Source organism: Ciconia boyciana, chromosome 3, assembly GCF_034638445.1.
Source record: "Ciconia boyciana chromosome 3, ASM3463844v1, whole genome shotgun sequence".
In the NCBI taxonomy this organism is placed as follows: domain Eukaryota; kingdom Metazoa; phylum Chordata; class Aves; order Ciconiiformes; family Ciconiidae; genus Ciconia; species Ciconia boyciana.
Window position 1 is genome coordinate 15952718 of NC_132936.1, and position 19502 is coordinate 15972219.

At 41.5% G+C, this 19502-nt stretch overlaps 1 long non-coding RNA gene across 1 annotated transcript in view; it reads right to left on the reverse strand.

The window, feature by feature from the left end:
- Positions 1-790: 790 nt before the first annotated feature.
- Positions 791-19502, reverse strand: part of LOC140650371 (uncharacterized) — a 45517-nt gene continuing 26805 nt past the window's right edge. The window contains exons 8-11 of the long non-coding RNA XR_012041957.1: positions 10659-11621; positions 5173-5250; positions 3842-4142; positions 791-2082 (exon numbers count right to left, since the gene is read on the reverse strand). This is a non-coding gene — a long non-coding RNA (uncharacterized lncRNA). The remainder of the gene's footprint in view (positions 2083-3841; positions 4143-5172; positions 5251-10658; positions 11622-19502) is intronic.

Here is a 19502-nt window from a genome sequence, read left to right on the forward strand (position 1 = left end):
CAGTCCTCTTTGCCTCATCTCTTCCCCTCTCCTCCTCTCCAGACACATCTGACAATGTCTTCCTGTTGCTCATGCAAGTGCAAAACCAGTCTCATGTTTTCTTTCAATAAACATCTTCAGCATGAGCATTTATAAGCATTTTGAAGTCATTTCTCTTCTGTTAATTTGTTCAGAAGAGACGTTGTGGCAAGGCACAGTTTGCATGGCGACGGCAGGGGCTGGCTAGCATGGGAGGTGGAGAGCGTGTCGGAGGACACGCAGTTCTGGGTTCTGATGTACCTTACATAACGACTTACCACGTATATGGCCAGAGGTCACACAGAGTTTTTCTGAGGTAGGGGCTTACAGCCACCCGAGAGACCCCTCGCGACCACCTCCCGCCCAGCGCCTGCACAGATCGAGAACTTTCTAGAACAAGAACCATGTAAGTCCTGAAAGGGTGTTACCGGAGGCGGGGACTAGAGTATAAAAGACACACCCCCAGAGAACCAGGTGCACACCCATCACCGGAGGATTGCCACGCCTGTCATCACCATCGCGGGCTCCAAGGCTGGTGATATTTCTCTCTCTCCCTTCCCTTCCCTTCCTTTCCCTTCCCTTCCTTTCCCTTCCCTTCCCTTCCCTTCCCTTCCCTTCCCTTCCCTTCCCTTCCCTTCCCTTCCCTTCCCTTCCCTTCCCTTCCCTTCCCTTCCCTTCCCTTCCCTTCCCTTCCCTTCCCTTCCCTTCCCTTCCCTTCCCTTCCCTTCCCTTCCCTTCCCTTCCCTTCCCTTCTTATAAATATTCCAATAAGATTCCAGTGTTGCCAACCCCTTTATGCTTTCTCAGCTTTCCAAGTTGATGTGTTCCATATTCAAGTTGTTCCCACCACAAATAAAGTGCCTAATTGATCATTTGGTGTCGTTTCACCTTAATTTAGTCCGAGGGAATTTGCAAATCTAAGTCACTCCCAGCTGGGGTGCAGAGGGACCTGGCAGGCAAATGCTGACTCTGCCATGTGGCTACACTTATCGTCCTCATAACCCTTAGACATAAACTATTGACCAAGTCTGAGACTAAGACTGGATCCAGCCACACCTAGACTCCTCTCTGAGAAGGGAGTTTAGAAAGCAAGGGGTCCTTTCTGAACCTCGTGACGCAATGGGAAGGCCACCTCTTTTCCATTAGCCACCCGCCAGACTCATGCCCTTCACGTGACATATTTGGCATCATGATTCTTCTCCTCTCTCCCCCCCGGAAGGACATGACACCTCCCTTATACCTATGCACATTTTAAACATCCAGAACTTTCTCAAATATCTGCTGCATAACAAACCAGCGCTTTTTGTTCCTTCTGAACCTGTCTTTGCATGGCTTCATTTGATGGCCCTGTTCTTGCATGGGACAAGAGAGCAGAGGTAGATGAAATTCCACCCTACATGACTTCTCTAAGCTTATTCAACAGATTAGCAGCAGGTCTGAAGATTAGGTGCTTTCTTTCTGCAAAGTACTTTTCTGTTTCTGCAGAAAGGTCTATCTTACTTTTTTCTGACTCATTTCTGTAGGGGAATTTTCTTCCCTACTTCCCATTCAGAAACATTCATTCGCCCAAAGCTGGTGTCCCATCAATTAAAGGCCATCACGCCCTCTTGCTTGCAGATGTTGCTGTGGGGAAACAAATTGCCCATAGCACTGTTGCCAGAATTGCAGGCCTGAATTCAGCATCTCGTTAAAGCAGTAATTGCAGTGATATTCAGAGTTGGTCTTGCTTTGCATCCTCTTTGGTACTTTTTTCTCCAGTCAGTCAGGAGCAGGAGCTGTCCTGGTCAGCATCAACACAAAGCCCACCAGTGTTCTTGCTCCTCATCTTCTATTTAAAGCAGTGAGCGAGGGCCAGCAAAGATGCTGCCTTCCCACAGAAGTTTCTATCCAAACATCTTATATTTCAGCACTGCTGTTCACGTCTCTATGTGTTCATGTTTAAATGAAACCACTCTTCATCTTCCTTGATGGTGTCCTAGCTCTGTGTTGCTCACATCATTGTGCCATATGTGCAGTATGGATGTGTTGTTCCTAGTGTAGCTGTTAAACCCCATATGCTTCAGTCTGTGGGAAAGAAAATATTATATACGCAATCAACAGGCTATTTCTTGTGTAAGTTTTTCTTCAATACATTAAGACGGATTTTCCAATGAGATTTAATATTCATCATTCCTGACTTATTCAAGCAAATCCTGCAACCATATTTTAAATTTATTTATTTATTTATTCCCTAAAAGTCAGGGGCAGTATGTGCCACTATGATATGAAAATTCCACATAAATAGCAACCAGTACAACAGGAGGAAATGAGGAGAACATGGACTCTACAGTCAGCGTATGTCATTTGATATTTTGAAGTGCTATCCAAGCGTGCCCTCCTTCTGAAGGTTATTCTGCTATTGTATATGGTGGAATTTAGTATAAGCAAGTAGCAGATGATGTAACTTAATTCTGCAATTCTTTACCTCTGGAATAATGTTTAAGGCTAATTCCTTATTGTTCCAGCATCAAGCATTATGAAATGTAGAGATAACTTAACACACTTCCTATGGAAACAATATAAGCAGTGAGATGGCATTGCAGTAAGGAACTGGTTGACATACACAGTAAGTAGACTGTGCTCTGTTCAAGTCACTTAATGATGAATTACCATTTTAAGAAGTTATGTCCTTAAGTAACAGAAGTTCAGGACTCTTAGTTGTCTTTCAGTAAGTGAGACCTTAACTGCAGACAGATTTTACAATGAGGTTGTAATTCTAGTGCGTCTAGGATAGCTAGTATTCCCTGTATGCCTTAGGAGTGCCCAGGCTAATATAAATTATTTAAATACTATGCAAAAGAACATTTGAGGATTTAAACTGTGACATCCATGTTCTCAGTAAAACCACATGGTGTTTGCTTTGCAAGCCTGTTCTTGATTTACAGATTGTAGAAGGTACAATAAAATACTATTATTTAAATGACCACAGTCAGGTGCTTTTTTAAAGTGCCTGCTAGCTATTCAAAGATACCAATGTCTATTGTGATCTTCAGAACAACCAAGTTTTTCTCTTCTTCCTTGATGTGGCCCTCTTTGCTTTTTTTCAAGCATTCCTGAAATGTCTAAAAACAGTTAAAGTCTTCAAAACTTTTCAAACAAAGCCAATAAGAGAGACAAGTATCTCAAGTTTGTGTCTTGTAAACACTAGTATAATACAATCTTAATGGAACCTATCACTTCTTTTAGCACGTCACTTTTGATCATTACTAATTCATGGATGACAGAATAAATTGTAGGATCCATACCCAGACCAATGTTATTTAACAGCCAGCGATGAAGAACATATTTTCAAGCTCCAAACTGGTCAAATGAACTGCCAGTCAGACCTAGAAAAAGGAGGCTGAAACACAGGTCTAGCTGAAGCCTGCAGACTGCTTAGGCATGTGTGGAGAGCAAAATCAGCAGACCACTTCTGGCCATCATTTTTCTCTGCATAACCTAACGGTGTTAATGAAAACCAAATGAAAAGTAGCAGTGAATGAATCAAAAATTGATCCTCAGTCTATGCCTAGTAAATTTAAAGAGCATCAAAGAGCATTTAACTGCCCACAAGCATGTTCCCTGGCATGATTTTTGGCTCAGGTCGGCCAGGTAGAGTTCAGGAGTTAGCATGGGCCAGGCATCCTTCTCAATGGATAGCTGCATATGGCACATCTTGTTTCATACATGAAGACATTTAAATAGCATGGATGTGGTCAGAACAAACCCGTTGGCCTTCAGGCTAGAAAACAGGTCCTGGCATTGTTTAGTTTGCATATATGAATTTCAGTTTACTTTAATTTACCTGTGAGCCACCTGGAAAGCCTGACACACAGCAATAAAAAGAGAATACAGTGCAAGACATGATGTGTGAGCGTCTGTGTAAATTCATCTGCCATCCCCAGGAAGGGCAGGAGAGCGAAGGGAATAAGATAGCAGCACAGTCCTGGGGAGGCCATCACTGAAGGGGTAGCATCAGAAGCACTTGCACAGAAAGGCAATGAGAGAGACCTCCACCATTTATTTCGCTTCTCACAGCTCAAAAGGCCCATGCAGCATTCACAGCCTCTCTTCAGGCACATCAGCCAATATTTGTTCCAAGCACTCTGCAGGAAAGAAAGAAAAAATGGCTACTGAAAATAGCTGAATAGGAAGGAAGGTAAAGGTGTTGATCTTCTCCCCCTCCATGACACCCTGATTTTCCACCAAACAATATGGCAAGAGAAAGGCTGAAATTCAAAATGTAGTTTTGTTTGGCTTAATGTATTGAATTGATGTTTAGTTATGGGGTTATGGGGGGTTGTTTTTTTACTTTTCCAATCACTGAAAACATAGTGAAGATATTTTTGTCAGTTTTTGTTTTTACTATCAGTGATCCAAAAAATCAGCTAATGATGCAGCACATTCTGGGATTCTTTGGTACTTAGCAAGCTGCAGAACTAGTGAATCATCACAGCAAAAGCACTGCATTGTCAAAGCAGGTCCACTCGGGTTGATTGACTCTGAGATCATAGTTCTGCAGTTAATGAAGGGCCTGATCTCGTTGGATGATGGGGCCAGATGGAGACCACGTGAGCCTGCCTTGGCAGGGACTCTGGCCCAGATTCTGAAATCTGCTTGCATATTAGATAATTCTCCAGTGCCAAAGAAGGAATTTAAACCTTCAGTTTAAAGTACGCCTATCTCTCTGCTACTTTTACCAAACTACTAGATTCCCAAATTGACCTCTTTTTAATCTGGTCCCTCAGGTAGACGATCTCCTTACTCTAACAGAAACAGTGAGGGAATGAGCAAGTGAGAACATACACACATGCATGAACACACTCTTTGAAAAGCACATTAACAGAAGACAGCATTTCAAGCTGTATGATAATATAGTGCATTAACACTCACTCCTAATACATTATTTGTTGTGTGACTGAGTAGAAACAGCATATGCAAATTGATTCTAAGCGTGCGATGTAATTCCCATGTATATGAGCTGTGCAAATGGGAATTCAAGTTTGTTATGAGCACTGACTGAGACACGATCTTTGGTTGTTTCATTTTTTTCTAACTCTGAGTCATCAGTCTCACTGCCTGATAATGAATTTGAATGCAAGTCTGTATAATACTTTCTCATTCTCAATCACATACCCTCCTGTCATCATGTCATTTCCAGGGAAATACAGTTCGAATCACATCTTGCAGTGATGAGGCGAGAGATTGCTTTTTCTGGAGGAGGAGGAGGAAATATTTGTCACCTTAATAACTTAAAAATTGATGCATTCGAGAACTGCCCGCATCACAGTTTCTTTCAGCTCGGAAGCATTGTGCCATTTGCCTGGTGAGTTTCATCTTCATGGCAACTGAGAATGTGCCCATCAGGCTCACAGAGGGGAACATGACACAAGTGAGTGAAGTGACACTGTATGGTATGCAGCCATGAAAAGCAAATACAAGATGAATCATCCATTTGCAGGACCCAGTGTTGTCCATTGCTGCAATTTTCAGCATGCTTTTCTTAAAAAATTACAGTGGCTTGGAGTGAACTCTTTCCCCACCCCATTCATTATTCTATTTTTTCCCTCACACATTCTCTCAAGTGGCTTTATGAAGTTATGAGCATAAAGACAATGTCTGGCCTGCAGTCACCTGTGGGGGATGTATGGCATATTTGCTACTAGAAAAAGAATATTGCAGGTGGGATGACAGATCTATGGACAGACTGCCTGTTCCCTGGAATAATCCTGAGTCTGCTGTGAAGAGAAAAAGGTGATCAAGTAACAAATCCCAGATGTATTTCCAAGTCTTTGAAGTCCTAGGTTTGAGAAGCAATGGGAGAACAATAAAAACCGTATGGATGGCAATTCTGAGTGACAGCTATCTTCTGCCTATATGCATCTCAAGATATTTTCCTTGAGAGCAGCTTAACCCATGGCTAGTCCCACACAGCCTAATCAGCTCATCAGCACAGTTCACAACATTTCTGATGGGATGTGGTGCTTACAAAAGGAGAAAAGCTGGCAACCTCAAAGTGAGAAACCTGCTAGCAGCAGAGCATGCCCGGCAGAGCCAGGGGTGCAGCTTCCCACCCCCAGTCACAGGCACAAACCACTCCTGCTGCCTAACCATAAGTGCACTTCTTGCAGCAGCCGGCACACAGCAGAGAAGACAGTTTCCTCTGTCTGCCTCTGACACACCATGGCGAACGCTACTGTCGGTGTAAAGGCAGAGCAGCCTTGAGCTAATGGATAGGGAAGGTCCCATGCGAGGTATCCTGATGTCTTCTCTGGAGTTCAGGACCTCAGCTCACTGCCAGTCCAGGAGCTGACAGTCTCATCCATAGTCTGCTGGGACCCCATCCAATTTCATGCGGCAACCTGAGCACCCAGTTATGCAGTGAATGGTCTGAGCTTCAGCCTTCCTCAGCCACAGGTCAAGCTGCTTTTACCCGCTCCTTAGACCATCATTGAACCAAAGACACCCTCCACTCCTCCTGAAGAGGCTATGCTGCCTAACACTGAAGTCTAGTGTTTACAACACTTAGCTAGGTTACGGGAAAGCCTAGCTAGTGGTACCTATTTATGAATTATTTCTGTAAAGTGTCCATGAATGGACACTTTAGGCACAAAGACCAGGACCCAGGCCTCTTTTTTTCAATGCCCTAACCACTAGCAGAGATGATGAAGCACCTTCTTACCTCTTACTTTCCTATTCTCATGGCTTTTGCATTTTTTGAGTGCAGGCCAGGGACAGGATGCAGGATGGGAGTGATTCCTCGAGGAAGGGGCAGAGCAGACAGAAAGATGGATGGAGAATGAATAAGATCAGGGAAAGGGCAGAGACAAAAGCAAGGATGGGAAAAGAGAAAGTAGACTCCTGAGGAGAATACAGTTGATCCGGAGTTGGAGACGGGTTTCAGATCACATGCAAAAGGGCAGAGCATCAACTCTGAAGGGCAGAAGGTGGTAATAACAGGAAGGAAGGAATGTGGAGAACTACCACAGGAGTTAGGGGCCCGCAATTTAATAAGCAGAAGCCAGAGAGAAGGTATGAGAACAGAAGGTAACTGGGATGGTAGAGCAGTAGCACAATCTTCTTTCAAGAACTTGCTAATTAATGTCTTATTCCTCTGCTTTTGCTTTCTAACAAATTGTTGAGACACACTGGCAAAAGTGTATGTCTCCATCGCCCTCTAGTGCCAGATCCACTTAGGAGATGTGCGACAGCTGTGAGCCCTTTGGCCGCACTAGGAAGCAGGCCTGAAGAGGGCAAGCTTCTTGATAATCTGCATAAAGGGATCAAGAGGAGGAAACTGGGAGATCTTTTTTCCCCCATTATAAAAAATAAACATAGTAAAATACATCAAAATGTCTAAAGTAAAAGATAATTGAACACAAAGAGCCATTCACATGACCACTTAAGAAAATGTCAACAGGTAATTGTCATTCAATGTTGTTGACCTTGGTTGACTTTGTGCTTGCTAATATTCATGTTCATTTAGCATTATTTGCGTAGACATTGAACAAGATGTGTGCGAGAGAGGGGCTCAAATAATAATAAAGGAAAAAATTCCCACTTTGTTTATTCATTTATTTATATTGGATGTGCAAGTTTATTCTTCTTCTGGGCTTAAAGGCCAACTGAAGAAACAGGAGCATGGAAACTGGGCAGTGGAGGGAAAAGATTTATAGGCTGTTTAAAGCTCCTTTGATCTTCATTTTGGCTATGCTGCTTTGTTGATTTTTTATTTGGATTTAGCTTTACTTGTACAAACTTGGTGCTAACTGGCAGAATACTGTGCATTTATGTAAAACAGAGAAATACATACTTTTGAAACTAATGTTTATGCATTTCAGGTAGTGATGTGGAAACTTTAAGGAAGGTCCTCTCTGCACAGGGTTTATTTCAACAGGTGCAAACTCCTGGTATGAAACCTATTTATGAGATTTGGTTTAGTCTAATTCAGTCAAACCTCTGCTAAATCACAGCAATTCTCAAAATGCCTTTAAAACTTGTAACACAGCCTGTTCCTTAAAGCTTCCTCCTCTCACCCAGCTGTCTTACCACGACTGCTTAACCCATTGAAGAGTTTCTCCACTCCTTCCCTGAGCCAGCTTAAATTCAGACCTCTGAAGGAAGGTGAAGAATAATTCCTGCTCCTTGGAACCAAGAAGTGATTCAAAAATGTGTATTGGCTTGCAGTTTTGACCTACTGCATCAGAGGGACTAATCTGGAAACCAAGAAGTCTATGTGGCCACTCTGCAGGACCAGAGCTGGTATCTACTGAAGGCAGACACGCAATACCAGTGCAGATACACTGGTAGAAATGGACCTTTGTTAACCCTGTGACTCCTGCATTCAAAACAGGAATGAAAACATGTTAGTTGCTCAGGCCCCAAAGGACCTTTCAAACCTCCCTGGCTGGCCACACACCTTAGTATTTCTTAATCATCATTTGTGAAAAGAAAACCGTGAGATTGACAGCTGGATGAATAACAGCTGTGGGTTATTTCTAGAGTCCAGGACTCTAAGTTCCCACTCATACATTGCAGATTAACTAGATACTATTAATTTCTAATCTCTACCAGGTCCCCTGGGATACTGACATTCCTGATTGATAGTTCTGAAGCCATAAGCCAAGCTGGAATAAAACCAGCCTGAAAGCCACTATACTTTCCTCCTTTTAACATCACAAAACAGTATAGTTGAGGTGGAAAGATACCTATAACAATAACTTAGTGCTCCTTTTGCGTAAGAATGACCATGTTTTTTACAAATATTAGGGAGTCATCCAAGTCTCAGTTACACTATGAAAAACAAGAAAAATATTTTCAGAGATCTTTCTCTGAAATCAAAAGATAGACAGGACTTAACAGTCAGAATGGCTGATGCACTCTTTGAAAAATGTGCATGGCCCCAGTATGTGTTATATAAAACTACGTTTAACACTTTATAGAGCTTGAACTGGCCATGCACACTTTATTAAGTATGTGGAAACAGCTGTTCACAATTAAGTTCTTTATTCTTCAAATACCTACTACTGGGCACAGAATTGACTGCCATATATAATCCAAGTCAGTGATCTATATCTCCATATAGACATACTCCACAGTATCCTTAAACTGCTTCTCTTTATAATAATGTTAGTTTTCCTGCATAGTAAAAAATGGAAACTCAGAGACTAATTCTCTTGTTCTCACCAACATGAATCAAGGCACTGGAGCTGTGCTGATGAAAGCAGATGTAAAATAGAACGATAGTCAAATCCCTAGAGCCCATTTTAATTTTTGCAAGTTACATATCTAAAAACTAAAACAAACACCTGCCAAGCCACTACCAGTAAAAAAGGTCAGCCTTTCAGAGAGCAGCAGATCTTCTCTATGTGACAGATATCCTTTCCACAGGAAGGAGGAATTGCATGTCACCACTGTTAGGCATAAACCATGGGAACAGGCAGCAACAGCCTGGTCAGAAAGCTGCTTTCCTTGACTCTACATACACCTTTTCCCTTGGCATTATTAAAATATGCAGGAATGGAATATTCTGTTACTTCTGCAGAACAAGATACGCAAAGGAAATGGTTTGGCAAGCTTGTTTCCAAGTGTAAAGGGCCTTCTTAGTTCCCAGTAGCCCTGCCAACAAAATTAAAACTCTTCAAACAACACTCAAGTTGGTCTTTCCTTAGGATGCATTTAAACGTTCCTAAGTTCACTAAGGTACTTCCTTTCTTTAGAATTCTTTGTGTCCAAATGTCAAGTGATTACTAAGGAAGAACGTGTTCCAACAGATGCTTAATACAAAGCTCAGGGAAGTAACTCCTTATGTGTTGGGAGCTTCAGACATTTCAGGCTGTCTAATACAGCAAGGTATTTAAACAGGTGTTCAGTTTGAACAAACACGCAATTCTGCTGGATGCAAAAACAGAGTGAAAACCTGAATCCACAGTTTACAGGGGACACGTGTGCTAATGCTCGCATTAGTAAGGGAAAGTTCAGTCACTTGTCTGCTTGTTAACTATGTCCAGCCTCAAGAGAGCACTGACATGGAGCACCAGAAAAGCAGGTTTTGTGGCATGTCTTTCTTTCTGGACGTGCAATAGGCCCTGCATGCAGCTCTCCTTTGGAGCTTAATCTCACCTGGACAGGATAAACACAGCAAACACTGCCCAAAGGAGAGCCAGTTCCCAAGCAGTATTCACTGTGAGACGTGTTTGGTTGGGGTTTTTGTAATGGCCTGTGACACATCAAGAACCGTCATCAGCCAAGAGCATGTGGGATTTCCCATTGCAGCCTGAGCATTTCACTGTAAGAATGTAGGTACTTGAAATGATACTGATACCAGTTATGTAGAAATCTAGATTAGACAAGCTGTGCAGTGGTCATTTGGCTACTATAATTTATCACAATCAAATATACTTGAATATGTGATAATAGTTTAATAGGTAATAGTTTAATACTAGCCATGTGCTAAGCAGTAAAGATTCAGCTGCTAGGAGAAAAGTCTGGGCACAAAAGTCAGTCAGTGTTTGCCAAACTCACAGAATTTAGCCACAGTAATGAAATAACTAGATGTTACCTCGTGTTTTTCATATTAATTTCCCTTATGAAACTATGTTTTAGAATGGTCAGACTAATACCTCTTTGTTTGCTCCGATGGGCTGAAGTCATGTGAAAACCGGTGTTTCTTTGAAAGCCAGGAGGAAATTGAAGATTAGCTTGGAGGTTCTTGGAAAAGCAACACAAATCTTCATTAGGGCAGTAATGAGCATTAATGCACTGTAACTAAAATGGTCTGTTACCTCTTCTTGTTAGAAACGGGATGATTGATGGAGACCATTTCCTCTTTCTGATTACCACTGCAATTCTAATGAGATTGGTGAATAAATACATGATTGAGCTGATCATAGAAAAAAACAAGAGCATAAGGCAGTGATTTGATCATATAACTACCTTTCTCCCCCTAGAGACAAAGCTATTTAATTTTAATGGCTAAGGACATGGATGTTACAGAATGACAAAAATGTTCATATGTCTTCCTATGAATTTTGGAGGGAAGTTTTTTGTTGTTTTCTCTCTACCATTACAAGACCTGCTCTAGATGACGGACCTAAAAGGAATAACCTTCATTTCCATGTTTTTGCTATTCCTCTCACTATTTCTCATTTTCTACCATCTTCTTGGTTTTATTTCAAAACAGATTTCTAGTTGCATCTTATGAGGATATCAGTTAGTGGCCCAGAGCTAGTGCCATGCTCCACTAGTGTGCAGTGCTTTGAAGACCTTAAGAAAATTATGGAATTTTGGCTCATGACAGTGGTCTTCAAATTATTGTTCCTTTATAATAACATTTTGATAACAACCTGAAGAAATGTGAGTTTATAAACACACACATATTACCAAGCAAAAAACTACCTTAAGACTACATACGTATCAGTCACTTAGGGTAAAAAGTGTTCCTCCTATGTTGCGATTATCCCATAGTTGAGTAGTCAAAAATCAGGAAGTCAGAAGCAAAGTTCTTCTGGAAAACAATCCAGACTTTAAGGCATGAAATTTTATAGTAAAGGCACTAAAGAATACCCTTGCTATCCAGCTGCACCCTGTAATAAACAAAGAAATAATTATTATATAGGATTTTTCCTATTTATAGTCCTTCTTTAAACCATTTCAAAGATAGATTCAAATTTTTTAAAATATTTTTCTTCTCCAGTACAACTGTAATAACTTAATACCATGTATAATAAATAATCTAGGTTACTTGGTTTAAAATGCAGAAGATAAAAATGCAAACATTTCTTGCCCCTTTTGTATTTTTTTCTGAATGTTTTCTAAATTGTCTTCCAAAATATGTGATCAAAATTTTGATCACCTAAGGGTTTCATCAAAGCATTGTACTGGCCTTCTTATGGGAACAGCGGGAAAGCCTGTGCATCCTAACACACATGCAAAAGCACACAACCCAAACGTAAGTATCAGTTCTTTCTAGTATTATGTCCCCAGTGCCTTCCAACCAAAGCACATCACAGGTGGCCATGAATTCTGGCTCAGAGGCAAAGTGGAGGAGAAGGATTACACAAATTAAGTTGTATTGCACAAGTTAGGAAACTCCTAACTCCCACTTTCCTCTATATCCTTATCATCTTTTTTCTGTTTTGCTCATATAAAGGAACACGCTCATGTGTTTGTAGCCTTACCTAATAGCCCAATACATTCCCTTACTTTCCAATTCTCAGCCCATAGCAGGGTTGCCAAGGGTGGCGATGCCAGGAGTGGAAATAATCCCTTACCCAGACAGACATCAATATTTGCCACATCCCCAGAAATGTCTGTATGCCTAACTGCATTTGGATATTATGTCCTGGCACTGGCCCTGTAGGTCAGGTAACAGACCTGTGGTTTTGTCCTTGAGGAACCATGCTGAAGCCACAGTGAATAAAGCAGGCGACTTCCCACATCTGCATGCAGATACAGTTTAGGGTACTTTTTCACAGCACCAGTCAAAGAAGGAAAATAGCAGCAGCCTTTACACCTAGACTTTTTTGTCTCAGAAGAGGCATTTAACCTTGATAGATCTTCATTAATAAATATATCTTGGTGTGTTTTATGTTCCAACATCTCACACAGAATGTTTAATGGAAAAATCCCTTTACAGGTAAATACCACTTCAGCCATGGAAAATTACATCTATACAAACAGCCACTGTTGTGGAGTTAGTTCCTGAAGTGATCAAGGAAAGTGTGACCCAAGTGGGACTAATTTGGCCCTTCACATATGGCATATAAACCTGTGCATAGGAGACCACTAATTTGGGGAAGAGGCCAGCCTAGCATTAATTGTGTCTCTAGGCTACACATTCTTCAGCTGATGCAAGTGAAAAAGTACAGATGTCTGCCCATGGACAGATCCCATATTTTTTTACTGATGCCACAGAAAAGCTGATCGTGAACAAAGTGGCTAATAAAAAAGCATATAATATAAAAGCTCTCAAGTTTAAACAATTCACTGCTTCACACCAAAATATCCATACAAATAAAAAAGAGAGCAATGGTTAAATTTAATTTTCTCTATGTAGCTCTTGCAGCAAAGAAGTTGCCGTATTTTGGCTATAAATTTCTCCATAAAAATGGCACCTATTAATATGAATTTTATATCATATTAAAGTACAAAAAAATCATAAAGCATTATACCATGCAATACAATTTTCCTTTGTATTGTGTCTTTCCTGTAAACTATGTCCCCAAATCATTTGCAGAATGAAATCATACTATTTAATTTTATGATTTATATTATTAGTTTATATAACTATCAGGCCACGTACCTGGGGTTCTCCATAGACCTAGCTGGAATGGGCCATGCAGTCACTTTGTCTAGTCTCAACAGGCTAAGCAGACAGAGGCTGGGCCAGCCTGAGCACTCAAGAAAACCCTTTTTGCCCTTTATGTCTCCCCTCTCTCTTGCCCCCAACTGCAGCCAAGAATTAGTCACAGCTGCCTTTCTTCAGGATTTATAAACCCGTCTTAAGCCCTGCTTCCAAAAGGGAGAAGAAGAGAAGTCAAGCTTGGGCACTGCAACCCATTTAAATTCCACCGACACTTACTATTAAGTGCAGAGTTTAATCATTTATTAAGGGCACAGTTGTGGAAAGAGGCTGAGCCTTGAAATCCTGCTGCTGCTGTTGCTGCTAGGTAGGGCACTAGCAGGGACACATGCTCAGTCTTTAGGACATTTTGCAAAGTGCTCTGTTGCTCTGCTGTGGCTGATTAAAGAAGTCCTGCTGTGACTCTTCTCCTGCATTGGCAGAGTCTCCCGGTGGCACGTATACATGGAGCTCTGGGACACTCCATGCTCTGGAAATATATTCCAGTGCCATTACCCCTGCAAGCATCACAGGAGACAGCAAAAGAGATTTCACTCCAATTTCATTTTCTCTTGCTTGTCTGAGAAAGCCATCGTCTCAGCTGTAGCACGTAGCAAATGTTTTGCTATATGGGCAATCCAGGACATGCAACACGTGACATCCTTCACCACGGGACAGAGTCAAGCAAACTGCAACCTGAGATACTAACTCGGAGAATCCCGTGTCTGCCCTATCTCTCAGCTTGCTGGCACAGAAGATGAAAGCAAAATTCCCGCTGCTTTCAATGCCAGAAGGCATCATGAACAACCTTGAAGGGCTTTCACCTGGCTAGCTGACCTGATGCTATTTGGAAAAATAAGACCTTTTATTTCCTAGCTTCATGCTGCAGAGACAGCTGGATGAATTATTTACTTCCTATCTAAACCGTCCTACAGCGCTGCCGTGCGCTGCCACACAGCTGCTGCTTTCACCCCAAACGCCGCGGGCAGATGAGAGCAGGATCTTTGGCCAGCAGCCACGCAGCAGCAGGGGATCGGGCGCTGGGTCAGAGGCAGCGTAGCCGGTAGCGGCATGGCACGCACACGGTTGCATAGCCCTTGCCATCTGCCGAGGGGGCCGAGGCTGGCTTACGCCACGGGAGATCAAGGACTTTGCAGTGGAAGAATGAGAAAGTGTGGCTGGGGGAGATAGTCCACAGCAAGGGCTGAAATTTTCGGTTATCTTCAAAATTGTGGCCAGTCTAAAATCCATTGGGTTGCACTGATTCCTCCCTTTTTTAAGCGGCTCTACTCCAGTGGAGTACTGTCTGAAAAATGTCTCTGCCAAGCAGAGAGTACAGACATGAGATGATAATGCCACTACTGAAAAGTACCCGCCTTACATAAAAGAGAATTATTTTTTAAATCCTCTGCAATCCTGAGCTGTTGCAATCATGTGTTATATAAATGTATGCTAATATTGTGATTTACCCAACTGTGCCTCTTTCTCTTTTGCTCCTCATTTGCCTGACACCTGGAAGAGTTTAGTATAAAATATTGTAACCATGTTTGTGATTCACAAGCAATAACTTAACCTTTTTTTCTTTTTTTTTCCTCACACTTCCGGCTCACATGTAAGGCCGAGTAAGGCATAGCTTCCCCTGGTGATGTGCAGATCCACCTGAAGCCCTTGCCACCGCTAACAAATATTGCAGTGATGGTACAGAGATCATCTCTCAGAAACTGCAGCTTGATTTAAATTCACTCACTGCAGCTCCTCATCTCAGCTGATGTCCTGCTGTGTTTAATTTGCCCTCTGAAAGTACATCTTCCTTATATCTTGATTATTTTGAATAGGAGGTGAGAGGGGAGGAGAGAAGTGAGGGGGAGATCTGCGAGGAGTGGAAGAGGAGGACAGAGGAGTGGCAATAGGCAAGTGTTGCAGCAGTAGAGTGAGTTATTGCAACGCGCTCCTCGGAAATGTTATAGGGCAGATCCTCAAACAGGGTGAAGAAATGTAGCTAAGAATCCAGGTAATTGCACTTCTTCCTACAAGAAATGGATTAAAAATGTTTTGGAATAATGTATTTAGTAGAGTTCGTCAACACTAGTAAATGAAACAGTGCCATAGTGTGTCCAGAGGATATAAACATCATTGTCTATGCTGATAAATTTTAAGAAAGGCCCTTGGCCCAATTTTGTCCCGAGTTTGGCAGAATTCATCCAAACAATTCCCAGTTGGGAACTGGCACAGTTCTGGAGTTAGCAAAGGCCAGGACCCATCCCCTCCAGGCAGTCTGGATGCAGCCACCTGTTTCAGATGGTAACTTAGTTCAACAGGATGAACTCAGCTAAGCCAGAGCAGGACCTCATGCTCAGAAAAAAGGCCCTGGTGCCATTCTGTTTATAGATGTAAGTGATGCAAATAGTAAATCCCATCTTGAATGGATACTGTGCTTTTTAGGACTGGAGATGTCTTTATAGCTCACCAAGTTCACAGACAATTCTCAAAAAAATCAAATTTACAGTCGTAATCTGTTTAAATCTCTTCCAGATTGACAAAGAACACAAATCTCAGTGCTGCAGACAGGTGGCTATTTTGAAGACGATGGGCAGAAATTCCTCCCCCAGAGACAGCTGAGGAAAAGGTGAGCCCTCCGCAAGCCAGTGCTGAGGGGTCACAGCCCCAGGGGTGGCATGCCGTTTGACTGGCTCTCTGCACAGGCTCACCTCTCTGCTCAGCTTGGACTCTTCATCAAGACTCTTCAGTCTATGCATGTCCCTAAAAATCAATATCTCACATGGATATTATTTGTATCTATGTGAGATACAAATAATACATCCTCCATGGGCTTCAGGGGGACTACCCACATGCCTCTACATAGGCATTTAGGTGATCGGCAGAGGTTTGGTGGACTCTTTACCAAAATAAATTCCCAAGTCCAGCAAAAAGTCATATTTCTATCTACAAAGCCTTGTACTGGCACTGTATCTTCATGCTACAGGGAAAATCACTACTGTAATTAATTTAAGAATGTGTCCTTTCTAAACCACACTTCAATGGGGTTGTATTTTTGAATAATTAAGCTTTAAAAAGAAAGTCTAATGAGACTAATGGCTATCAAATTACTAGATTTTGAAAATCATTGATTTTCTCATTTACACTCATACATGGCTGCTAAAATTAATTGATTTCATTTGCATATAGAGATTGCATTTGCTTTGACTTCCAGAATGTTTCTCTCCCGAGTTTCTCATCAAACTTTCAATATTCATTTTCATAAAAAGGCAAGTGAACCTTTAACTATACTCATTTGCATAGGAACTGAGACATTATCCCTCATCTAAATATGCACTATTTTAATTATCTTTTTTGTTTGAATATATTTTATCCCAGAGTGCTTAGATATTTCAGCTGTGCTCATCACCATGGTATCTGAATACCTTACCAAAATTATAATAGAAAACTCTAACATCGGATTATTTCAAACCTTTTGCTTTCTCCCTTTTCTTAGAGAAATGCTTCTCTTTCTCTTTTCTACCACATCAGCTAAGCTAAGTCATTTTTTCCACCCCTTACCAACTTTCCACTTTCTGCCTTATAACTTTCCCTTCTCCTGCTCCTCCTCTAACTCCCTGGTTGAATGGGAAGGCTGAGCTGTTCATGTATTTGGAAAAGATTAAGGTGCCAAATGACTCGTCTTTCCCCTACTCTAAAAAGTAGCACCAAGAAAAATAGCATTTTTTTCCAAGAGGACCTATCCCTAACAGCAGAGACAGAAATATAAAAAGAAATCCAGATAATGATATGTCAATTTAATACTAGTGAAATATGTTGTTGCTAACCGTTTATCCAGAGATATGTCTACTTAGTATCAATAGCCAGCTTCTATCAACAAGAAAGATGCATCATGATCAGTACATTTCTCCCTATCATCTCTCCCTCATACCACACTTCTGATCATCTACTAAACTGCCTACATGGTTTATTCTCTATTTTTGAAGTATGAAATGATGCCCGTCACTTCACAAAGTAGCTTTAGAAAATCGGAGCTTTAGAAAATAATTAAAGGGAGAATCTCTCTTTTATTGTCAGAATCTCCCCTTCCCCAGCCCTTCCTCCCTTCATCCCCCATTCTGCAAAGATCTGGTTCTATTGGTTGGTTGCTGTTGGAGTCTTGTTCTTTTAAAAATTGTTTCTGTCAAATTATGGCCAGGAAGCTAGATCAAATAAGTAGAGTTAAAATTATGTTCTGAATTTGATGTGTTTGTGATCATTCCAGTCTCTCCTCGATGAGGCAGCCACTGCAGAAAAGCCTCATTTCTGGGGGAGAAGAGCTGGGCGGCCCACACTGACTGTGCCCTGAGACTGCAGGCTGGAGGTGCTGTGGGAGGCTGCGAGCCCCTGGCAGAAAGGGCTCTCCCAGAGAGGGCTTTGAAGAGGATTCCTGCTGTCAGTCAGCAAACCAAGCTGCACTATTTCAAGCTATTCTGCATGAAAGGAACATTTCCCTCATTTTGGTAGAGTGACATTTTGAACCAGTAGCTGTTTTTCTTGGCTGCACAGTTTTATTGAAAGATGGAATTTATCAGAGGAAGAGACAGGGATGCCCTGATGATCTTAGTCTCTCCTGACTCCTGGTAGTCTAATAAAAGAAGGCCTTATTGCTTGGCTATCCCGTATTAACAAGGAATAATTCAAGCATATGTCCATCCAGTCCTTTGCGCCTCTGCCAGCAAGAGTGCCACTTTTACTGGGATAGTGTTTGTGATGTGAATAGGTTTTTCTGAGATCTCAGTGAGCCATGCCATTTTGTGAGGCTTTGTTCACAAGTAATTTGGACTTCAGCCAGGACATAAAACCATTCTGTTTTTCCTGGGTCGTGATGATCCATGTACTGGGTGGCACTTCTGAAGTTGGTGCAAGTCATATGCTATCTTCAAAGGAGCTACAGCATTGCAAAGTAGCATAGGTCCCAACTTCTGACATCCTTTTACACCTTTGATGCTTTGTCTCTGTATTATGTTACTACTGGAAGTTACCCTTCTCAGGCAACAGGTTAACAGCATGTATATACCAGCTGGGAGTACACCTAAACTAGAAATTAGGAGAATCTTTCAAACCATTAAAAGACTTAAGTTCTTAAAAAATCCATCCAGTTGGAGAACTGGAGGTGGGAAATGGTGCAAAAATCAAGATGAAGTTAGTGATTTTCTGCAGGTGGGATTTTCCAGAGATTAAAAAATCCAAATGATTGGACCACTGAGAAAACTAGGAGCGTACTTAATCCAGTAGATGATCTGCTGCAGGATCAGGTCAGAAACATATTCAAGTAAAATTTACATTGGGAAAAGTGTCCTGCAGTAGCACAAAGGCCCGAGCATGGTTACAAATGTGCTGAATCATGGAATCCTGACTATTTTGACTGTCCAAGAGTTCATGTGTTTTTTTGGTTTCCAAATCTTAGTTATTATTCTCTTGCCCTTCATATTAGTTTACCTATGACTATGCCAGATAGAACACACCCAGTCTGGTCTCATCACAACTAAATAGTTTTGTGCTTCACTGAGAAACTAGCTGGGAATTCCTTGCTACAGGAATTAGCCAAGGAGTCATGGTCAAATATTAGACCACAGAAATTAAATTAAAAGGAATATTTCTTTGGCTGCATCTTCTCTACTGAGATGATAGATGTGAAGAGAATAAAAAATAAAACCAAAAATGTGTTTGCCTTGCCAAAGGAGAACATTTTGAAAATTATTCTCTGTCACTGTCTGCACTGTTTTTGAGTATTATCATCTGTGCTTGTGCGGCGATGGAATGGGAGCATGTAAGATCACCTTACCTAAGATGAACAGTAATTAGTATCAGATGGTCATCTCATTTTGGGTACACAGAGATTAGTTCTTAGAAAACCATGCATGTAAGTGATATGCCACAAAGGCAGACTGTATGGACCATAACAACAAATGCAATTAGGTGCCTGACCGCTAGTAGTTTCACTGGCATTTGGTTTGTGTATTGTTTAGGAGTTGGGTAACTTCTTAATATCCATGAGTTCTCTGTAGTCTGCAATAAACATATTTTGGCATTTGTAGGGAGACTGGAGAGAATATCAGTTTGAGTGGCTATTTATTTCTGTACA